The following is a 19,578-nucleotide window of genomic DNA, read 5'->3' on the forward strand; positions in this document are numbered from 1 at the left end:
CCAGTATATTACCATTCGTTATCTTAGTTGCAGAATTCACATTTCTAAAGGGCTTTTACTAGGTTTTATTAAACCCGAAAAATAAATCACCAAGTTTTTTTTGTAAAAATAGTGGAGAAGGAAGTGGAGCACCTGCACTTTTTTTGTTTCTTCTTGCCTTGAGGAATCAGGACTCCTCTGGGAAGCTCACCTGACATCATAGTGTTGTTAAAGATCACTAAATGTGGTTTTCTTTTGTGTGTATTTGTCCCACCAAATCTTACTCAAAATCTGTATGTTTCTTTTGTGCTTAGCCAGTGGACACTTCACTCCCTTTCCCTGTGCTAGCCAAGCACCTTGTCTCATTTGAATGATGGCATCATTGCCCTTAGGTTAAGGTTTGTTTTGAGCTTAGAGGAATCTTGGCTGCTGTTTTCATCCATTTATAGTTATTTGCTGTTACTTAACCCTTAACACTGGTCAGATGGCAGTGTTACTTTCTGTGAGTCTCAAGCTGCCCTGTATTGTGTGTTCATCAATTAACAACCTGCCAATTACTAAGAACCACTAGGGACCTAGGGAAGGTGGTGCTTGGGACCTCTTGAGTCAGAGAGGTAGATCTCCACACCCAGGAGGAGTGGGTCTGATTTTCGTTAAATGGAGTCTCCCTCCCAGTCAGCTGTTCTCTCCGGATTAAAGCTCATGAAGACAGCCTTTCTTCTGCTCTTACTGGAGCTTACTCAAGGATCGATTTGAGTATGTTTCTTTTTGCTTCAAACTTCTAAAACTGTGCCAGAGATTTTGTTGATTTGTTGGTAATTATTTGCATTTAAATGATCTCAAAGACCCTTTTCATTAAAGGGTTCTGGCTCTTTTCTCTTAGTTGTTAGTAAGGATGGTGAAATCGTGATGGATTGTTTTCTCCTATTTATTCCTGTACATTTCTCTGGAACTTCAAAGACCAATAAGGGATACCCACCCTTTCTCACCCCCTCATTTTCAGTGAGAGTTTATAGTTACAGCTAGGACGAACTGTGGACCAGTTATAGGATTTAAATCTGATTTTCAGTAGACTTTATATTGAAGACTAATTGTCTATAATTAACAGGTTACTGATGATTGATGATGATGTGGAAGTGTCTGGAGTGGAGGTTAAAACAGTAAGAGCTCAAGAGTCATGGATTTACTACAGTCATTTGAGACACTAATAGAAGAGGGTCACAAGAAAGTTATGGTTCATGCTGTAGGAAATTAAGAAATTTGGAGGAAGTAGATATTATTCTGCCCAGGATCATGGAGAGGGAGAGAGAAGGAGCATTTTAAATAAGGTGCTCTGGGCAAGCAATGAGATGCAAAGAAGTACCCAAATGCCAGTAGCTGGGCCCTGAATGCATCTTACAGGACATAGAGAAGGCAAAGGAAGTTTGGAGCCAGATTTTGCATGTGTCTCTGTGTGTATGTGTGTCTTTGTGTGTGTCTGTGCTGAAGAGAGAGAGTGAGGAGAGGCAGGGAGGGGGCAAAAAAGATGTCAGTGTCAACCTAAACAATTACATTCTGAGAGTAGACTATGAAGTGCCATTGAAGAGTCTGGATCCAGAGAGTGAGAGGCTCAAAGCATGATTATGAATAAATCTTCTGATAGAGATTAGTTTGGAAATGGGGATTATCATTTAGAAGCTACTGTAATCATCTCTTGGGGGTGAGGTGGTACCAAAGGACTTAAAGAAGGAAGAAAATACATTCATTTATGTTTTTTTAAAAAAATATTTACTAAGCATATGTAAAATATATTTTATTTACAGCATATGTGAGGCACTCTGAAGGGGTTTCCCGTATTATCTGTGTCTATTCTTCCATCCTAGGAAGTAGGTACTAGCCTCTTTTTATAGATGAATGGACAGACGCCCTTGAATTAGACAGCAAGTAGTGGTAAAAATCCATGGCCAGGCCTATCTGGCCACTAATACTCTTTGCTCTGGCTCACGAAGCATGGAAATAGAGAACAGATGAATGTTTTATCCCTGATTTGATTTTTATCCTTTATTTGGAATTATTAGATGGATCCAAATTAGGACTCTATTCATGCATATTCTTATATATACATAATTGTATGTCAATACACCGGAGTTTGAGTTTGATACAGATATTATTATATATTTGGCTCAGTTATGTCTCTCTCACAGCCTGTAGGAAAATTCTCTTTTCTGATAATTTATTTCACTTTATTTTATTTTGTTTTATTTTTATTTTTTTTAATGTTTGTTTATTTTTGAGAGAGAGAGAGAGAGAGACAGTGTGAGCAGGGGAGGGGCAGAGAAAGAGGGAGATACAGAATCCAAAGCAGGCTCCAGGCTCCAAGCCATCAGCCCAGAGCCCCACATGGGGCTCGAACTCACAGACTGTGAGATCATGACCTGAGCCGAAGTCTGACGCTTAACCGACTGAGCCACCCAGGCGCCCTGATTTTTTTTAATTTTTATTAAAATAATTTTTTAATGTTTATTTTGAGAGAGAGAGTGAAAGAGACAGAGTGTAAGTGGGAGAGGGGCAGAGAGAGACACACACACAGAATCTGAAGCAGGCTCCAGCCTCTGAGCTGTCAGCACAGAGCCCAACGTGGGGCTTGAACTCACGAGCTGTGAGATCATGACCTGAGCTGAAGTCGGACGCTTAACCGACTGAGCCACCCAGGCACCCCTCTTCTCTGATAATTTAGAGAAAAATGTCAGTTGACAAAACTTGGGTCCATATTATGTTTTATACCAATGAAGAACAAATAGTAAGAGATTATATTTCCTACCAAATAGTAATTTTAGTCTACAAGAAATGTAATCAATGTCCCACTTTCCTAGACTAAAAATTATAGGATAAACTGGAATATTTAGAAAAAGAATTGTGGTTAATTTAATTTGTTTTCAATGAAAGTTAACTAGAAAATTTTTAATATCTGTAGATCATTGCAGAAATGTTAGTACACAACTGAATTTCTTGTTAATAGTAGACTGAAGTTTATTTTTTCTTTAAAGTTTATTTATTTTGAGAGAGAGAGAGAGAGCACAGGAGGGGCAGAGAGAGGGGGAGAGAGAGAATCCAAAGCAGTCTCTGTGCTGTCAGTGCAGAGTCCAGTGCGGGGCTTGAACTCAGTAACTGAGATCATGATCTGAGCCAAAACGAAGGCTCAGACGCTTTTAACTGGCTGAGCCACCAAGGTGCCCTGAGTGGAAGTTTATTTTTTAATGAGAGGATGATCTTGGAGTCATCACTCTAGTGATTAATAACTATTTTATGGTTTAAGATATACTATGTGGATGAGGTTGGAGATTTGAAGAATTGTAGGTACTGACAGCCAATGAATTGCCCACTGTCAACACCAACAATCTCTTTGCCTCCTGCCTAACATTTTCCGAGAGGTTATTTTATTTTATTAATTTTTTAAAAATTTTTATTTATTTTTTATTTATTTATTTATTTTTTAACGTTTATTTATTTTTGAGACAGAGAGAGACAGAGCATGAACGGGGGAGGGTCAGAGAGAGGGAGACACAAAATCGGAAACAGGCTCCAGGCTCTGAGCTGTCAGCACAGAGCCTGACGCGGGGCTCGAACTCACGGACCGCGAGATCATGACCTGGGCCGAAGTCGGCCGCTTAACCGACTGAGCCACCCAGGCGCCCCTTTAAATTTTTATTTTTGAGAAAGAGAGAGACAGAGTGTGAGCAGGGGAGGGTCAGAGGGAGATGGAGACACAGAATCTGAAGCAGGCTCCAGGCTCCGAGCTGTCAGCACATAGCCCGACTCAGGGCTCGTACTCATGAAACGTGAGTTCATGACCTGAGCCGAAGTTGGATGCTCAACCGACTGAGCCACCCAGGCGCCCCATCTGAGAGTTTTTGTTAAATTGATGTTAGGTTGTTTTTATAATTTGTTACTTTATGCTAATTGCCCAAAATGTGGTTGAGGAACATCTATTAGTTTTGTTTTGGCTAAATGAGATTATATACATATTTTAAGTTACTGTTTTATCCTCGAACTGTGCTAAAAATAAAAAGTGAGGGCCCTTATGGGAGGTTTTTTTTGTTTTTTTGGGGTTTTTTTTTTTTTTTGTTTGAATCCTGATTCTTACTTCTCTTCGTATAACCTGCATTTTCTTAAAGCAAAAATAGTTTTAGGTTCACAAATAGGAAGCAGCTGTCTGAAATATGTTCATTGACTCAGCTGAATGTCTGCTGTTGCCCAACAAAAGTTATTTGATTTGGGTAGTGTAAAGAAATAAAAATAAGCATTCAGATTCGATTTTGGCTGCTGTAATAAAAACTTCTGTCTGTAACTTGAAGTCTTAAAATCTACATGTAGTGTAATCTTACATTGCAATTTGGAGAGATTTGAGTCTAAACACTACTGAGACTGCTAATAAGAGTAAATGATAATATACCTACCATTTCTTTTAACTTATTTCCTTGATCCTCAGAGGAAGACGAATCGTCATCTGAAGATTGGCCTGACAAGGGATACATCTCAATATTGTTCACAACATGAAAAAAAAAAAGTAATTTTCCGTGTGTGTGGTGTTTGGCGAAAAGCAATGAACTCTTTTAGTTTCCCAAAGAAAATCAGTCCAAAGAATGAAATGGACAAAGCCAGAAGCATATGGAGAATGATGTCCCAAAACACTTTTAGGAACTGTAAAATTGAGTGCAGTGGTATAAAACTATTCACACATTTTATTAGGTCCATATAGGACTGCAAACTGATTGTCTTCTTGAGATACTGTTGCTGTAAATATTTTTTGAGAAAAAGAGTGTTGATAAGTCTCTGGCATTAACTAAATATTCACAGTGGAACAGTGTCTTACAAAAATACATTTTATTGCACTTACAAATCCAGGTTAATTTTATGATTCTGTCTTCTGAGATCCTTTTCTTGAAAATCATGTGTCTGCAAAGTTGCTACTTGTGACTTGTTCATCCTTGATAGGTACAGAAGATTAATATGGTTGGGGAACGTCCTAAACACCAAATTATGACCATTGATAAAACCCATTATTAACTTGGCGAGTTGGAAATGCTACCTCCTGTTTGATGACTTTCAGACGAAATGTTGTCTCTTGTTTGGAATGTTGAATTGAGAATGAGAGCAGATGTCTTGGAGTTATTTGTTTGAGACTGTAAAGATCTCTTCACCTTAGATCTCCAAGTATAAAATAGTGTATTAATTATTTTATATATTCTTATATAACTCTTAACATTGGCTACGTAAGAAAGATTGTTCTTATTCCAAAGTCACAATCTGAAAAGTAAGTACTGGGAGAATTTGACCTGTTGATAGCAAGGTTCTAGTTAGTTTATGTAGACATATGATAAAAAATGGTATTTTGAGTTAAAGGAGAGCTAAGATAATAGGACTGCAGTTCTCAAGCGTAATTGAATATTTTGTAGACCAGGTAGAAACTTCTTGGATAGTTTACAGTGTTTTTGTATCTGTGTTGTGCTGTGTTGTCACCCATTTCTCAAGCTAGCATCCTCTAAGTGTAAGGTGTGAATTGTTTAGAGGTTGAAATTGGGGATGGTATGAAAGGACAGCTGGGAAAGAGGAAGAATGTAGACTATGGTATTTTTAGTAAGCACTGTAGTCTGTTGGAATATAGGGTGACCAGTTAATTAAACCTTTCCAGGAAAATACTATGATCTTGTGACAAATTCTCTCATATGTCTGAATGCCTTCTTAGTTCTCATATATTGTTTGGCCTTTTTTTTCAAGGTACCTGTCAAGGCAGTGGGTGCTCAGTATATTTATTTTGAATGGTGAATGACTGTTGGTCATTTTAATGAAATGAATTTAATGACATGAATTTTAATGAAATGAAATTTTTATATTTTGTCAAGGGTGTCAGTGATTTGCTCTGTGTTTTAAAAATGTTAAATGAATTCAGTTGCCTTCAGAAATGTTACCTTTTAGACTTTCTCAGTGATGAATGAAAATGAAAAATTAATACAGGGACACCTTTGTACTGGTGTCAGCTCTTTAATCTTTTTTTTTTATGTTTGAGAGTGTTTTATTTTATTTATGCATTTATTTTATGTATGTTTTATTTATTTATGTTTTATTTATTTTGAGAGAGAGAGAGTGCAGGGGAGGTACAGAGAGAGAGAGAGAGAGAGAGAGAGAGAGAGAGACAGAGACAGAGAGAATACCAAGCATGCTCCTTGCTTTTGGTGCAGAGCCTGAGGCCTGGCTTGATCTCAGAAACCAAGAAGAGATCATGACCTGAGCCAAAACCAAGAGTTGGAAGCTTAATGGACTCAGCCACCCAGGCACCCCTCAGCTCTTTTATCTTGAACAAGTTCTGCGACCTTGAGCCAGTTTCCTAATTTGGACTTCCAATTTCCTCTTCTTTGAATGAGAGAGTTAAATTAGATAATCTTTATAGTTTGTTCTAACTCTATAAATCTGTGATTTTGAATAAAGAACAAAGTAGGAGTGCAAAATGAGTACGAGTATTCCTAAATCAAGTTAGAAGTGTTTAATAAGAGAAGCAGGCACATTCAAAAAGTTTTTAGCAGAATTTTGATGAGGCAGAAAAATGAACAAGTTGGTAGAGAAAACCTTCCTTATAGGAGAAATGGTGCAAGGATTTGCATAGTAGCAAAAGCTTGTGGGAGATGTCAAGACAATGAGATTTGTTTGCTTAGAGCGAAGAGTTTTTCTTGGGGTAAGATGTGAGTTTTCATATTCTCTGTCTAAAAGGTCCATTTCTGATAAAACGGCCATTTAAAATCTGTTTTTAATAAAGTTTTATTCAACATTTTTTTAAAAGTCAGGATTTTTGCTACAGTACCCACCTACCATCCCACCCGCTGCCTCTCCAAACCACAGGAATCCTATTATTCATTTCCTCTTTAACTGAGTTGTATAGTTTCCTCACAAAATTCAAAGCATAGCCAAAAGTTAAAAATTCATTAGGCTGTTGGAGAATGAAAATAATTCTGATAAAGGTCAAAATGTGTCTCCTTTATATTTTCCTTTTTACAAATTGCTCTTGATAAGAATAGATTATTTTAACCATTTGACCCATGTCAAATTTTGTTTTCCTTACAAATATCTCTTATTCAGGATAATGTGTGTCTAATCTAAACTATCAGACATTAGCATAGCATATTGCATGCAGAATTCCTTAAATTCAAGGAGCCTATTTGTTAGAAACACATTTCTTCTAAACATGTAACTTTTCTTTTTATTGGTGGTTTCTTCTCATCTGAAAGACTCATAGAACATTTTGTGTAAAAAAGCAACTATCTTCAGTGAGTCCTCAAGTATTTAATTTATGTTGGAGTAACAAAATGAATTCAGAGCGGTCAGACCACAAAATGTAAAGTTCATCATTCTTTTCTTTTGGGGAAAAAATGCATTCAAATTTATAGATGATGTAATTTGACCAAAACCATTAATAATACTTATAATGATATATTTTTGAAGGGAAAGCGGCCTGCAAGTAAATCTATCTATAATGCCTTAAAAAATTGGAAATAATGGGGCGCCTGGGTGGCTCAGTCGGTTAAGCGGCCGACTTTGGCTCAGGTCATGATCTCTCGGTTCGAGAGTTCGAGCCCCGCATCGGGCTCTGTGCTGACAGCTCCGAGCCTGGAGCCTGTTTCAGATTCTGTGTCTCCCTCTCTCTGACCCTCCCCTGTTCATATTCTGTCTCTCCCTGTCTCAAATATAAATAAAACGTTAAAAAAAATTTTTTTTTAAAAATTGGAAATGTTAGAGGAGCCTGAAAATAAGCATTTTTATGTAAATATCTTTGAAAATTTTCAGACTGTAAGTAGTATTAAAAACTATGCCTGTTGATTTTACTTGATTCTTTTCTTTTAATAATTCCCAGTAGTGCCTTTGATCCAAGAAGGTGTCATCTGAATGTTCTTTCAAATACACATATTGTGTAATTCCTAAGTCATTATCTCACTACCCTTTTTCATTTTTCTCAAATTATTCCAAGCTTATAATAATAAGATAAAAAGATCTCCTTTGTAACAATTTTAAAGCTAAATCATTGTGGAAGTTTCATACTGGAAACCTTTGCACTAGTAATGACTTCGGGACTCTTGACATTTAGCTGGATGACTGATCCTAGTGTATAGCTGCCAAGTAGAGGGAAGACATTGAGGCATGCGATGCGCAGAATTGCTTTGACTCACTCCCGTCCCCTGGCAGCGGTTGCAGCCTGGAGGCAGCAATACCAAATCTGTACACTTGCATGTCTGAAAGCTGCTTTTCTTAGGCTCCCACAGCAGTTTGTATAGACGAGGAGCCAAAGTAAGATGTCTACAGAGACTTTCTCAAAAGCAATTCACTTAAAACCTACAAAGAACTCCTTTGAGATTTGGTCCTATCACTACGCCCCTCAGACTTGTATTAAAGCCTTTGCTGGAGAAGTAGTGTTAGGAACAGGCCTGCTAAGTTCTGTTGTGTTGAAATCTGTTGTAGAATGTTTCAAGAAATATAGCTTAGAATAATTTAGAGCTGGAAGGCCCTCTCCAGGCACAGATGGAGGGAACCAGAGATTCAGAGGTTAGATGATTTAGTCAAGGCATGCTTCTGCCTTGACTCGATATTTGAGTCCAAGTTTTCAGACTTTCTCTTATGGGTGTTTTTACCATTTCGGAAATACGTTCTGATGAGTAGGAAGAAGTAAATACCAAAACAACAACAAAAAGGACACTTTTAACCATAGCTTAAAAATTAAGGAGAAGTGCTTTGCCTCAAATTTGACAGGAGGGCACAGATAAAAGTTTCAGACCCTGGAAATGGGAACTGATTCAGAGCTAAATATGTGGTGCATCTGTACTTACTCTGTGAGATGAGAAGTAAAAGATGGCAGTTATGAGGGAAATCAGAACTTTTCCTCTCTATTAAATACTAAAGATTGACCTGTGAACTTCTATGTATGGGTCGTCACTTTTTCGGCACTTGTTGAGGAAATGGTGTCTCCTCAGCTAATGCAAGCTGAAGGACAATACTGGTGGGAAGCAGAAATGGCTCCTTTTACCCTGTCCATGAACAGTAACGGTTTCCACTTTAGTAACTACTAGGTCTGTTCCCTTCTCAAAATCACTGATGTAAATTGCTCCACAGAAGCTGCATTGTCCCCATTCCACTAGATTTTCTTTGATGATCTAGAAGAAACTCAAAGCTTTAATAACACCTCTGTTTGTCTTTCATGCATATGTGGGCAGTAGTTACCCACATAGACCTTTAAAATTTCAAAATAAAAATGCAACTGTAGTATCTAAGAATAATTTAATGGAAGCATTCCATTTCTACTTAGAGAAGAATAAAAAAGTAGTATTAGATAGTGGAAAGGGTTCTAATTTTGTGGTCAAGAAACCTGGATCTTACCTCTGCCACTAACTTGTTTGGTGAACTTGAGCTAACCTTTGATCCCTATGGGTCTTGGTTTCCTCACCTGTAAATTGGAGGACACAGTGACCTGCAAAGACTAGATTTCCAATTCCTATCAATTCTACAAAATGGAGCATTTCATTTTAGGGGAGTAGCTCCTTAAACAGATATTATCCTATAAATTAAATACGACACCCAGGAACAGCAGTAAAACATGCATAGTTTCCTAAGAAAGTCCATTATGTTGGGTTTCAGGCAACTCTTTTCAAAGTCAGAACTTTTCATTTCGTCAGTGGGTAGGACGCTCTCCAAATAAATTGATCATTTCTTCTTACAACGTGGGAATCTGAAAATATCTAGATAATTAGAAGCTTTTAAAAATATTTATAGACTCTGTTTCTGAAGGCAAAATATTGAGTCTGTATCTAGGAAGATTTAGGTAGATGTAGATTTCATCTGAGTATGTCTGGGCCTACACTTTTATCTGAATTATCACAGACTGAAACTATAAATATCTGGTTGGATAACTCAGCCTTCTGCTTTGCCTTATGTATTTATTCATTAATTTCATTTTAACTGGTCATAACTTGTGTTATTGCCACCCCTAATGGTAAAAAAAAGTCCTTCGCAGCTTGGACCTACAGGAACATGGTGCTACTTTGAAGGTTTTGCTAGAAACTCTACTGATTTTCAGATATCAGATGTAGCTTATTTAGGCCAGTGAATTTGTTTTCATATAGGATCGACCAGTGGTAATAATAATTACTATCCTAATATAATGATGTTTACCTTTGATTATCAAATGAAGTGAAGGATAAAAGCACATTTGTGAAATTGGATTTTCTTTCTAACTCGGGTAGGCTGTCCTTGTAGGTCCTGGACCACTTAAGAGGTAATTGGGCTCTTCCTTATTCTCTGTGGTGGTGGCAGAGGTTCAACTTGAGAATCAAAATCAGTGTTATCAGTCAGAGGTGTATTTTTTTTGGAAAGCTTAAAATGAAGTGTAATTGACATAAAATAATAGTTTCAGTTGTGCAAACATTTATATACATTATGAAATGCTTACCATGATAGTTTCCATCTGTCACTATAGAAAGTTATTACAGTATCATTGGCTGTATTTCCTGTGTTGCACTATTTTATCCCCATGACTTATAACTGGAAGTTTGTACCTCTTTTTAAAAAAATGTTTGTTTATTTTGAGAGAGAGAGAGAGAGAGAGAGAGAGAGAGAGAGAGAGAGAGAGAACGAACAAGCAAGCAGGAACAGAGGAGGGGAAGAGGGAGAGAATCCCAAACAGGCTCCCTGCTGTCAGCACAGAGCCTGACATGCTCTACCCCACAAATTGTGAGATCGTGACCTGAGCCGAAATCAAGAGTTGGGACATTTAACCAACTGAGACACCCAGATCCCCCTGGAAGTTTGTACCTCTTAATCCCCGTCACCTATTTTACTCCTCTCCCCTCAGATACCCACCAGTTTGTTCTCATATTAATGAGTCTGTTTCTGTTTTGTTTGTTCACTTTGTTTTTTAGATTCCACATATAGGTAAAGTCATATAGTATTTGTGTTTCTTTGTCTGACTTTATTACTTAGCATAAAACCCTCTAGGTCTATCCAGGCTGTCAGAGATGGCAAAATTTCCTTTTTAATGGCTGAGTGATCTTCGCGCACGCGTGTGTGTGTACCATAACTTTTTTATCTATTTATCTGTCACTGGACATTTGTGTTGCTTCCATATCTTTCTTATTATAAATCATACTGCAAAAAACATGGGGTGCATATGCGTATCTTTTCAAATGAGTGTTTTTGTTTTCTTCAGGCAAATACCCAGAAGTGGAGTTACTGGATTATATGGTAGTTCTATTTTTAACTTTTTGAGGAAACTCCAAACTGTTTACTACAGTGGCTGTTCCAATTTACATTCCCACCAATAGTGCACAGGGGTTCCCTTTTTTCTACATCTTCACCGCAATTATTATTTCTTGTCTTTTTTTTTAAGTTTATTTTGAGAGAGAGAGAAAAAGCACAAGTGGGGGGGGGGGAGGGAGGGAGGGAGAGAGAGAGAGAGAGAGAGAGAGAGAGAGAGAGAGAGAGAGAGAATGAATCCCAAGCAGGCTCTGTGCTGTTAGCACAGAGCTCGACATGGGGCTCCATCTCACAAACCACATGATCAAGATCTGAGCCGAGATCAAGAGTCAGATGCCTAACCCACTGAGCTAGCAGGTGCCCCTCTTGTCTTTTTGATACTAGCCATTCTGACTGGTATGAGGTGATATCTCACTGTGGTTTTGACTTGCATTTCCCTGAGGATTAGTGACATCGAGCATCTTTTCATGTGTCTGTTGGCCGTCTGTGTGTCTTTTTTGGAAAAATGCCTATTTTTTAATTGGATTGATGTGCTTTTTTTTTCTATGTTTAGTTGGATGAGTTCTTTATGTATTTTGAATACTAAGCACTTATCAGATATATTTTGGCAGATTTTTTTTTATTTTGATGCAGTCCCAATTGTTTTTGCTTCTGTTTTCCTTGCATGAGAGTACAGCCATAAAACTCTTTCTGGAGTTTTACGGTTTTGAGTCTTAGATTTAGGTCTTTAATCCATTTTGAGTTTATTTTCATGTAGAGTGTAAGCAAGTAGCCTGGTTTCATTCTTTAACATGTAGCTGTCCAGTTTTCCCAACACCAAACGGGTGTGGTCTTTTAAAAATGAACTGATGTCCAACAGCTCAGATCAGAAATGGTAAGGAAATGCTGTAAAGGATAGCTATTTCCTCATACAGATTTGCTATTTATCTACTTAATTTTATTCACATATGATTGACTAATTACATTGGTTTCAGGATGTGATATTTGTAAATACTGGGAAATGGTCCCCACACTTAGCATAGTTACCTTCCATCACCACACAGAAGTTTTTTGTGTGTGTGATGAGACTCTTAAGATCTACTCTTAGTAACTTTTTACAGATATACAATACATTAGTATTAACTATAGCCACCAGTCTGTGTATTACATTCCAGGACTTTATTTTTTAACTGGAAGTTTGTGCCTTTTATCCACCTAGAGTAGTTTTTCTAACGACTATTCCATAACATTGAAGTGTAAGCAGAGAAACCTTATGAAAACATCCACTAGATGGCACTTTATAATTATGTTTAGAATCAGCCCTCCAGCATTCTTGGCTAGAGAGTATAATTGAAAAGGAGTAGATCTTTCTCTGAAAGAAAGATGGTTGTTGGTGACTATCTTGGACTCATATAAATCTTAAAATCTTCAAGTGAAAAGTTTTTAATCTGGCATTTTGTTGTATCTCTCATTTATTGTACAGAACATATCTACAGCATCCCTGACATGTTCCCAAACACAACATACCTTGTAACCTATATCAGCATCACTGAGAAGCCTGCTTTCCTAATCATATAAAATTAATATGGCAAGTATAGAAAGAAAGTGGTCTTCGTTAGCCATCAATTAGAAAATAGCACATGTTTTCTGCTAGGTGTCACACATTGATAGAGATTATATATTTTGTATGGTTCTAAAGTTCCTTTTAAGGTTCTAAGCATCACTGACTTCATCCTGTGGAGCATTTTTAGCATTTGAGTTTATTTTCCAAATAGTTAATTATTAACATGTTAATAATCTTATTCTTCATGGGGCGCCTGGGTGGCTCAGTTGGTTAAGCGTCCAACTTTAGCTCAGGTCATGATCTCACAGTCCTTGAGTTCGAGCCCCACATCAGGCTCTGTGCTGACAGCTCAGAGCTTGGAGCCTGCTTCGGATTCTGTGTCTCCCTCTCTCTCTGCCCCTCTCCTGCTTATGCTCTGTCTCTCTCTCTCTCTCTCTCTCTCTCTCTCTCTCTCTGTCAAAAATAAATAAATAAATAAAAACATTTAAAAAATTAAAAAAAATCTTATTCTTCATAGTGCATATAAGTATGTGAATGATTTGGTTAATCTGTGTTTAGCCAATTAACATTTTGAAAAGCTTTTTGTTGCGGTGCCTGGGTGACTCAATTGGTTAAGCATCTGACTCTTGATCTCAGCTCAGGTCATGATCTCATGGTTTGTGGGATCAAGCCCCATGTCAGGCTCTGCTCTGACAGTGTGGAACCTGCTTGAGATTCTTTCTCTCTTTCTCTTTCTCTCTTTGCCCTCTCCCCCTGCTCTCTCTAAAAAATAAAATAAAAAGCTTATTGTTTATGAAAGCCTACAGCATACCCCAATGTTTTCTTATTTTTTTTGGTTTTTGAATGATTTGTATTTTAAGTTAGAATTACAATATAAAATTTTCAAAAACAAGAATAACTCATCCATAATCTTGTCATATAGAATTAATGTTGTGAATAATTTAACGTTCATTCTTCCAGGTTTTTTATTTTATGGCTGTGCATATATTAGCACATATTTATACTGTCTTTTCATAAAAAAAGAAATTCTTTTTTTATGTCCCATTTAACCTGTCCCCCATTTTTTTTTTTACCTAAACATCTTTTCAATGCCAATAAAAGTATTTACACAGAATTCTTAGTCACTTAAATTGTGTCTTTTAAACTGTTCTCTCACTGTTTATATTTAGGCTTTTCCCCATTCATTCTACCAATAGAAATTTGGAATGCAGAGATACTCCTTTACTTGTAATATTTACTAACGAGAGCACTGGATTAAAGTGGCATAGATGAGGGGCACCTGGGCGGCTCAGTCAGTTAAGTATCTGACTTCAGCTCAGGTAATGATTTCACAGTTCGTGGGTTCAAGCCTGGGGTTGGGCTCTGTGCTGACAGCCTGGAGCCTGCTTCCGATTCTGTGTCTCCCTCCCTCTCTCTCTGCCCTTCCCCCACTACTGCTCTGTCTCTCAAAAATAAATAAATGTTAAAAAATTTTTTTTAAGTGGCATAAATGAACTTTATATTCTGTGATTAATCATTGCGATAATAACAGCAAACCTTCAAGGTGCATATACAGTTTTTATATGCAAGGCAGTACTCTAAGCAGTTTCTGTATATATAATCCTCACCATGTCGTAGACACTGCTACTATTCCTTTCTAATAGATGAGATGCCAAGGCACAGAAAAGTTAGGTTACTTTTTTGCCCCAGGGCAAACAGTTAATAATCTGTTGATCCAGGTTTATTAATCCAGGAAAAAAAAGAGAGTCCACATTGTTAACCTTTATACCAAACCACACAAAGCACTAGATACAGACAAAGTAGAGTTTAGCAGGGTAGTACGGGATTTCTTTCAAAGCTGAATTTATTTTTAAGGTAAAAAAAAAAAATAATGACTATAGATTTATATGGTTCCTGTAAAATCAGTATTACCAGAATTTCTTACTGAATGCACTCCTGCAAGTTTTTTAAAGTTTATATAGATTATAGTCTTGCTACACAGCAGATGTCTTATTTTGTAAGGATGACTCAAGAGATACATAGTTTTTTAATTTGTATGGAACTTACAGACCATGGTAATAATTTGATCTTACTTGGAATTTAGGCTCCAGGAGTTTTCTGGAGTTTGATTCAGAGCAGGCTTCTCTGAAAGTGGAAGGTCCATGGCTCCCTCGCTCCGGATGGATTTATTTCATGAACATTTATTAAGTACCTAATATGTGGCAGGCACAGTAATGCCACTGGGCATATGCAGATGAATACAGTGTAGCCTCTTTAAGAAGTACCTAATATGTGGGGCCTGGGTGACTCAGTTAGTTAAGAGTCAGACTCCTGATCTCAGCTCAGGTCATGATCTCATGGTTCTTGAAATTGAGCCCCCCATTGGGCTCTGTGCTGACAGCACAGAGGCTGCTTAAGATTCTCTCTCTCCTTTCTCTCTGCAACTTCCCCACTCATGCACTCACTTTATCTCAAAATAAATTATTAAAAAAAAAAAAAAAAGAAGTACCTGATGTGTGGCCAGCAGCATTGAAAAGATCCCAGGAGCAACAGACTTCTTGATTACTTGCTTTTGGATTGTGTCTTTATGAAATGGAAAAACTAAACCAAACAGGTTAATAAATGAACAAACAAAAACAAGATGTCAGTACAGTCCATGCTTTCTCTTTCCTCTGAACTTGTCATGAGGGAAATCTATAAAAGCCCTTATCTTGATGTCACATGCTTAAAATTCCTCCATGAAGAATCAGCCATTAAAAACTACTCTTTCCTGGGGCACCTCGATGGCTCAGTCAGTTGAGGGTCTGACTTCGGCTCAGGTCATGATGTCATAGTTGGTGAGTTTCAGCCCCACTTCAGGCTCTGTGCTTACAGCTCAGAGCCTGGAGCCTGCTCCGGATTCTGTGTCTCCCTCTCTCTCTGCCCCTCCCCAGCTCACGCTCTGTCTCTCAACAATAAATAAAAATTAAATTAAAAAAAAAATTACTCTTTCCCAAAACCATTTTTTAAAGAATGAGTGTTAATTTATTGTGACTTGATCCCATTGTCTCATGGAACAGCCCAGTCTATGACAGCCTGTCGGAGCTGGAATGAGCATTTTATTTTTTTATTTTTTATTATTTTGTTATGTTTAGTTTTGAGAGAGAGAGAGAGAGCAGGGGAGGGGCAGAGAGGGAGGGAGACACAGAATCTGAAACAGGCTCCTGGCTCTGAGCTGTCAGCACAGAGCCCAACGCGAGGCTAGAACCCACAAACTATGACATCCTGACCTGAGTTGAAGTCGGATGCTCAACCGACTGAGCCACCTAAGTGTGGAATGGGCATTTTAAAGGAGAAAGTCTGGTAGCAATGAAAAGTTCCAGTGAGAAAGTCAAGCCCAAATCCCAGGGGTCAAGGAGGGCTGGAAGGAACAAGTATGTACCAGAACATAGTTCAGGATTCCAGGTGCATCTGGCTGAGCCCATAAGTATGGCTGTGGCCAGAAGGCAGTCAGACATTGACAAGTGAGTCCCAATTTTTGATGATGGAGGACCGAAGAGGCCAAACCTTGCTCACTGGCCACGTGGGCAGTTTGGATTGTAGAAAGGTCTGGAAAAGTTGTTTACAGTGCACAGTTGAAGGGTGGCATAAATGAGCACATCTGACTTCCCTGTTTAACTAGATCTATCTCTGAATGGACTTATTTACCATCTCAAAGAGTATCTCTTCCCAAATTTTTCAGAAGCCTAGGCTTTCTAAAAAGAAGATGAGGAGTACAAGAGGCAGGAGACACACAAAAAGCAAGGGTGAAGTGGTTTCCAGTTAAAATGAGAATGTTGATTGGCTTGACTGGTGACAGAGCCAAATGATGACAGCTTTAGGACATGTTGCACCTGCCAGGAGGAGGCTGGGTTTTCTTTCAGAAACCACTAAAACGATGATTTGTGTAATATTTACAGGAGACATTTGTGATTCTATTGAATTCCTAGAACTTGCTATTCCAGTTTTTTAAAGGCCCCTTCAGGTGTCGGTGGGTCCTACAGAACATGCTGCACAGGTAAATAAGGGACGCACTCATGGCTCAGCTTCCTCGCTAAGTGATTATTCAGCTCTTATATCTAATTTAAAAAAGTACAGATTTACAGTTCCAGATAATCTTTCATTAATTGAACAAGTTGGATCTTTGTTGCTCTTCTGGAAGTTTTAGATTTGCACCTCATGTTTTATAGGTGCCTGTCAGCTCTGCTTTGCTTGGCTGACCAGAAGGACCTAAACTTGCAAAACTATTTCATACTTAGTTTTGGAGTGTGTATCTATACATGATTCCTCCCTTATTGTAGTACTTTTTTAAAGTAACTAAGTAGTGGAAGCATGATGGTATTACAAATAAATAAGGTTTTAGAAACCTATTTTTTTTAAGTATTTTGAGAGAGAGAGTGTGTGCAGGCATGAGTGGGGGAGGGGCAGGGAGCATGGGGGAGAGAGAATCCCAAGCAGGCTCTGTGCTGTCAGTGTCAGTGCAGAGCCCAACACAGGGCTCGGTGTCACCAACCATGAGATCACGACCTGAGCCAAAATCAAGAGTTGGATGCTTGACCAGCTGAGCCACCCAGGTGCCCCTAGAAACCAGTTTTAATAAGGCAAACTGATTTAGATAGCTCATAGGTAATCAACGCAAACAAGACATCGAATATTAACAGGAATAGAAGTTTTATGACATTAGGGTTATAAATGACCAGAGGTCACAGAAAGTATTCAGTTGGGGGCACCTGGGTGGCTCAGTCGGTTGAGCGTCTGACTCTTGATTTCAGCTCAGGTCTTGTGGGATCGAGCTCCACATTGGACTCTGCACTGAATATGGAACCTGCTTAAGATATTCTCTCCCTCTCTCTCTCTCTCTCTCTCTCTCTCTCTCTCTCTCTCTCCTTCTGTCCCTCCCTCATGCTCTCTCTCAAATAAAAAAAAGAGAAAAAATATTCAGGCTAGTCAAGAATACCTTATGAATACAGTGTAGGCAAGCCTTTCACATTCCTGGGAATGGGAGGTTTGCGTTGGGGTGATGGTGGTGTTGGTTAATGTAGTCATTGAGGGATAAACCCTATGGAGCTGGTTTTTCTGGGAGTTTAAATTACCTTTAAATGTGATTTTTAAAAATTCATTCATTCATTCATTCATTCATTTTGAGAGAGGGAGAGAGAGAGAGAGATGGTAGGGAGGGGCAGAGAGAGAGAGAGACAGAGAATCCCAAGCAGGCTGTGCGCAGTCACACACACACATGATCTGTGACCTGAGCTGAAATCAAGAGTTGGATGCTTCACCAGCTGAGCCACCCAGGTGCCCCTATGTGATTTTTTTAAAATATATTGGGCTTATTTAGAGAACTGATTCTTAACTAGGGAGTCATACCACCTCCCAGGGAGTGTATGGAATTTGTGAGACATCATTTATCTCAGATTGGGGGATGCTACCCCCTGGGTTTGAGGGTTGGGTGACAGGAAGGGGTAGGAACTTGAGATGTATGTTGACTCAGCAATGAGTGAAACAGTCTTGCCTAGTAAAGAATGGTCTCACCTGGAGTCTCAAAAACTTCCTCACTAAGAAATGCTGATTTAGAGTATAGGATATTCCTGCAAGTTAAACAGAACAAGATTAGTAACTGGAAGTCTCTGCTCTTTGGGCTCTGAGGATGCATGCCCCATGCATAAAGAATAAGAAAGGTGGTACTGCATTTCTGTAGAAATTCTGGAGATCTCTGCACTCACTGTTTTGTTAAGGCAAATCGTCTTATGGGTAGTTTTACTCAGTTGCTTAAGTGAGGGTAAATTTTATTTCCTTAGTCACAGTGTAAAACTAGCAACAGGGGGGCTATAGATATAAATTTCCAGAGTCTAACACCTGGTGGCCATAAACGGCAGTCTAGATCATAGAAGAAGCTACACCTAAAGCATGTTCTCAGCAGCTAATGGTAATGTAATAAAAAGACAAAATAAAATGATAGACTTCATCATTCTTTGCAACAGTACAGTGTCATGAAATCCAAAAGATAATTAGTAGTTAGGGAGGAAAAATGAGGTTTTAGATAGATAATAGGTACACACACACACACACACACACACACATTTGGTTTATTTTTATTTTGTTTTATTTTTTTTTATGGTGAAAAAAAAATATATATGTTTAGATTTAGCCAGCTGGACTCAGTTTAGATGATCCCAATTTTGTTGGCAACATCCAAAGCATCATAGTTGGGAGCCAGTTGAACATATGCTTTCTTTTCTCCATTGGGCCTGATGAGAGTGTTGACCTTGGCCATGTCAATATCTTAGAGCTTCTTCACAGCCTGTTTGATCTAGTGCTTGTTGGCTTTGACATCCACAATGAACACAAGTGTGTTGTTGTCTTGTATTTTCTTCATGGCTGACTTGGTAGTCAGGGGGAGCTTGATGATGGCATATTGGTCAAGCTTGTTTCTCCTGGGGATGCTCTTTTGAGGATATTTGGACTGCCTTCAGAGACACAGTGTTTGGGGCCGTCGGAATGTGGGTGACGTGCAGATCTTTTTTTTTTTTTATGATTGTGGACGCCTTTCAGCACTACTTTCTTGGCCTTCAAAGCCTTTGCTTTGGCTTCGGCTTTGGGAGGGGCAGGGGCTTTCTTCTTTGCCTTTGGTGCCATCTTCGTGAAAGGGCTATGAGTTTTTCTTTCTTTCTTTCTTTCTTTCTTTCTTTCTTTCTTTCTTTCTTTCTTTCTTTCTTTCTTTCTTTTAGTTTTTTCTTGAGAGACAGACAGAGACATAGCACAAGTAAGAGAGGGCAAGAGGGAGAGGGAGA

General features: G+C 38.4%; 1 protein-coding gene and 1 pseudogene across 5 annotated transcripts in view; one reads left to right on the plus strand and one right to left on the minus strand.

Annotated features, from left to right (window-relative positions):
- Positions 1-19,578, plus strand: part of BBX (BBX high mobility group box domain containing) — a 282,646-nt gene that overhangs the window by 134,920 nt on the left and 128,148 nt on the right. The window lies entirely within an intron of this gene.
- Positions 18,930-19,423, minus strand: LOC107181228 (annotated as a pseudogene).

Source organism: Panthera tigris, chromosome C2 (assembly GCF_018350195.1).
Source record: "Panthera tigris isolate Pti1 chromosome C2, P.tigris_Pti1_mat1.1, whole genome shotgun sequence".
NCBI lineage: Eukaryota > Metazoa > Chordata > Mammalia > Carnivora > Felidae > Panthera > Panthera tigris.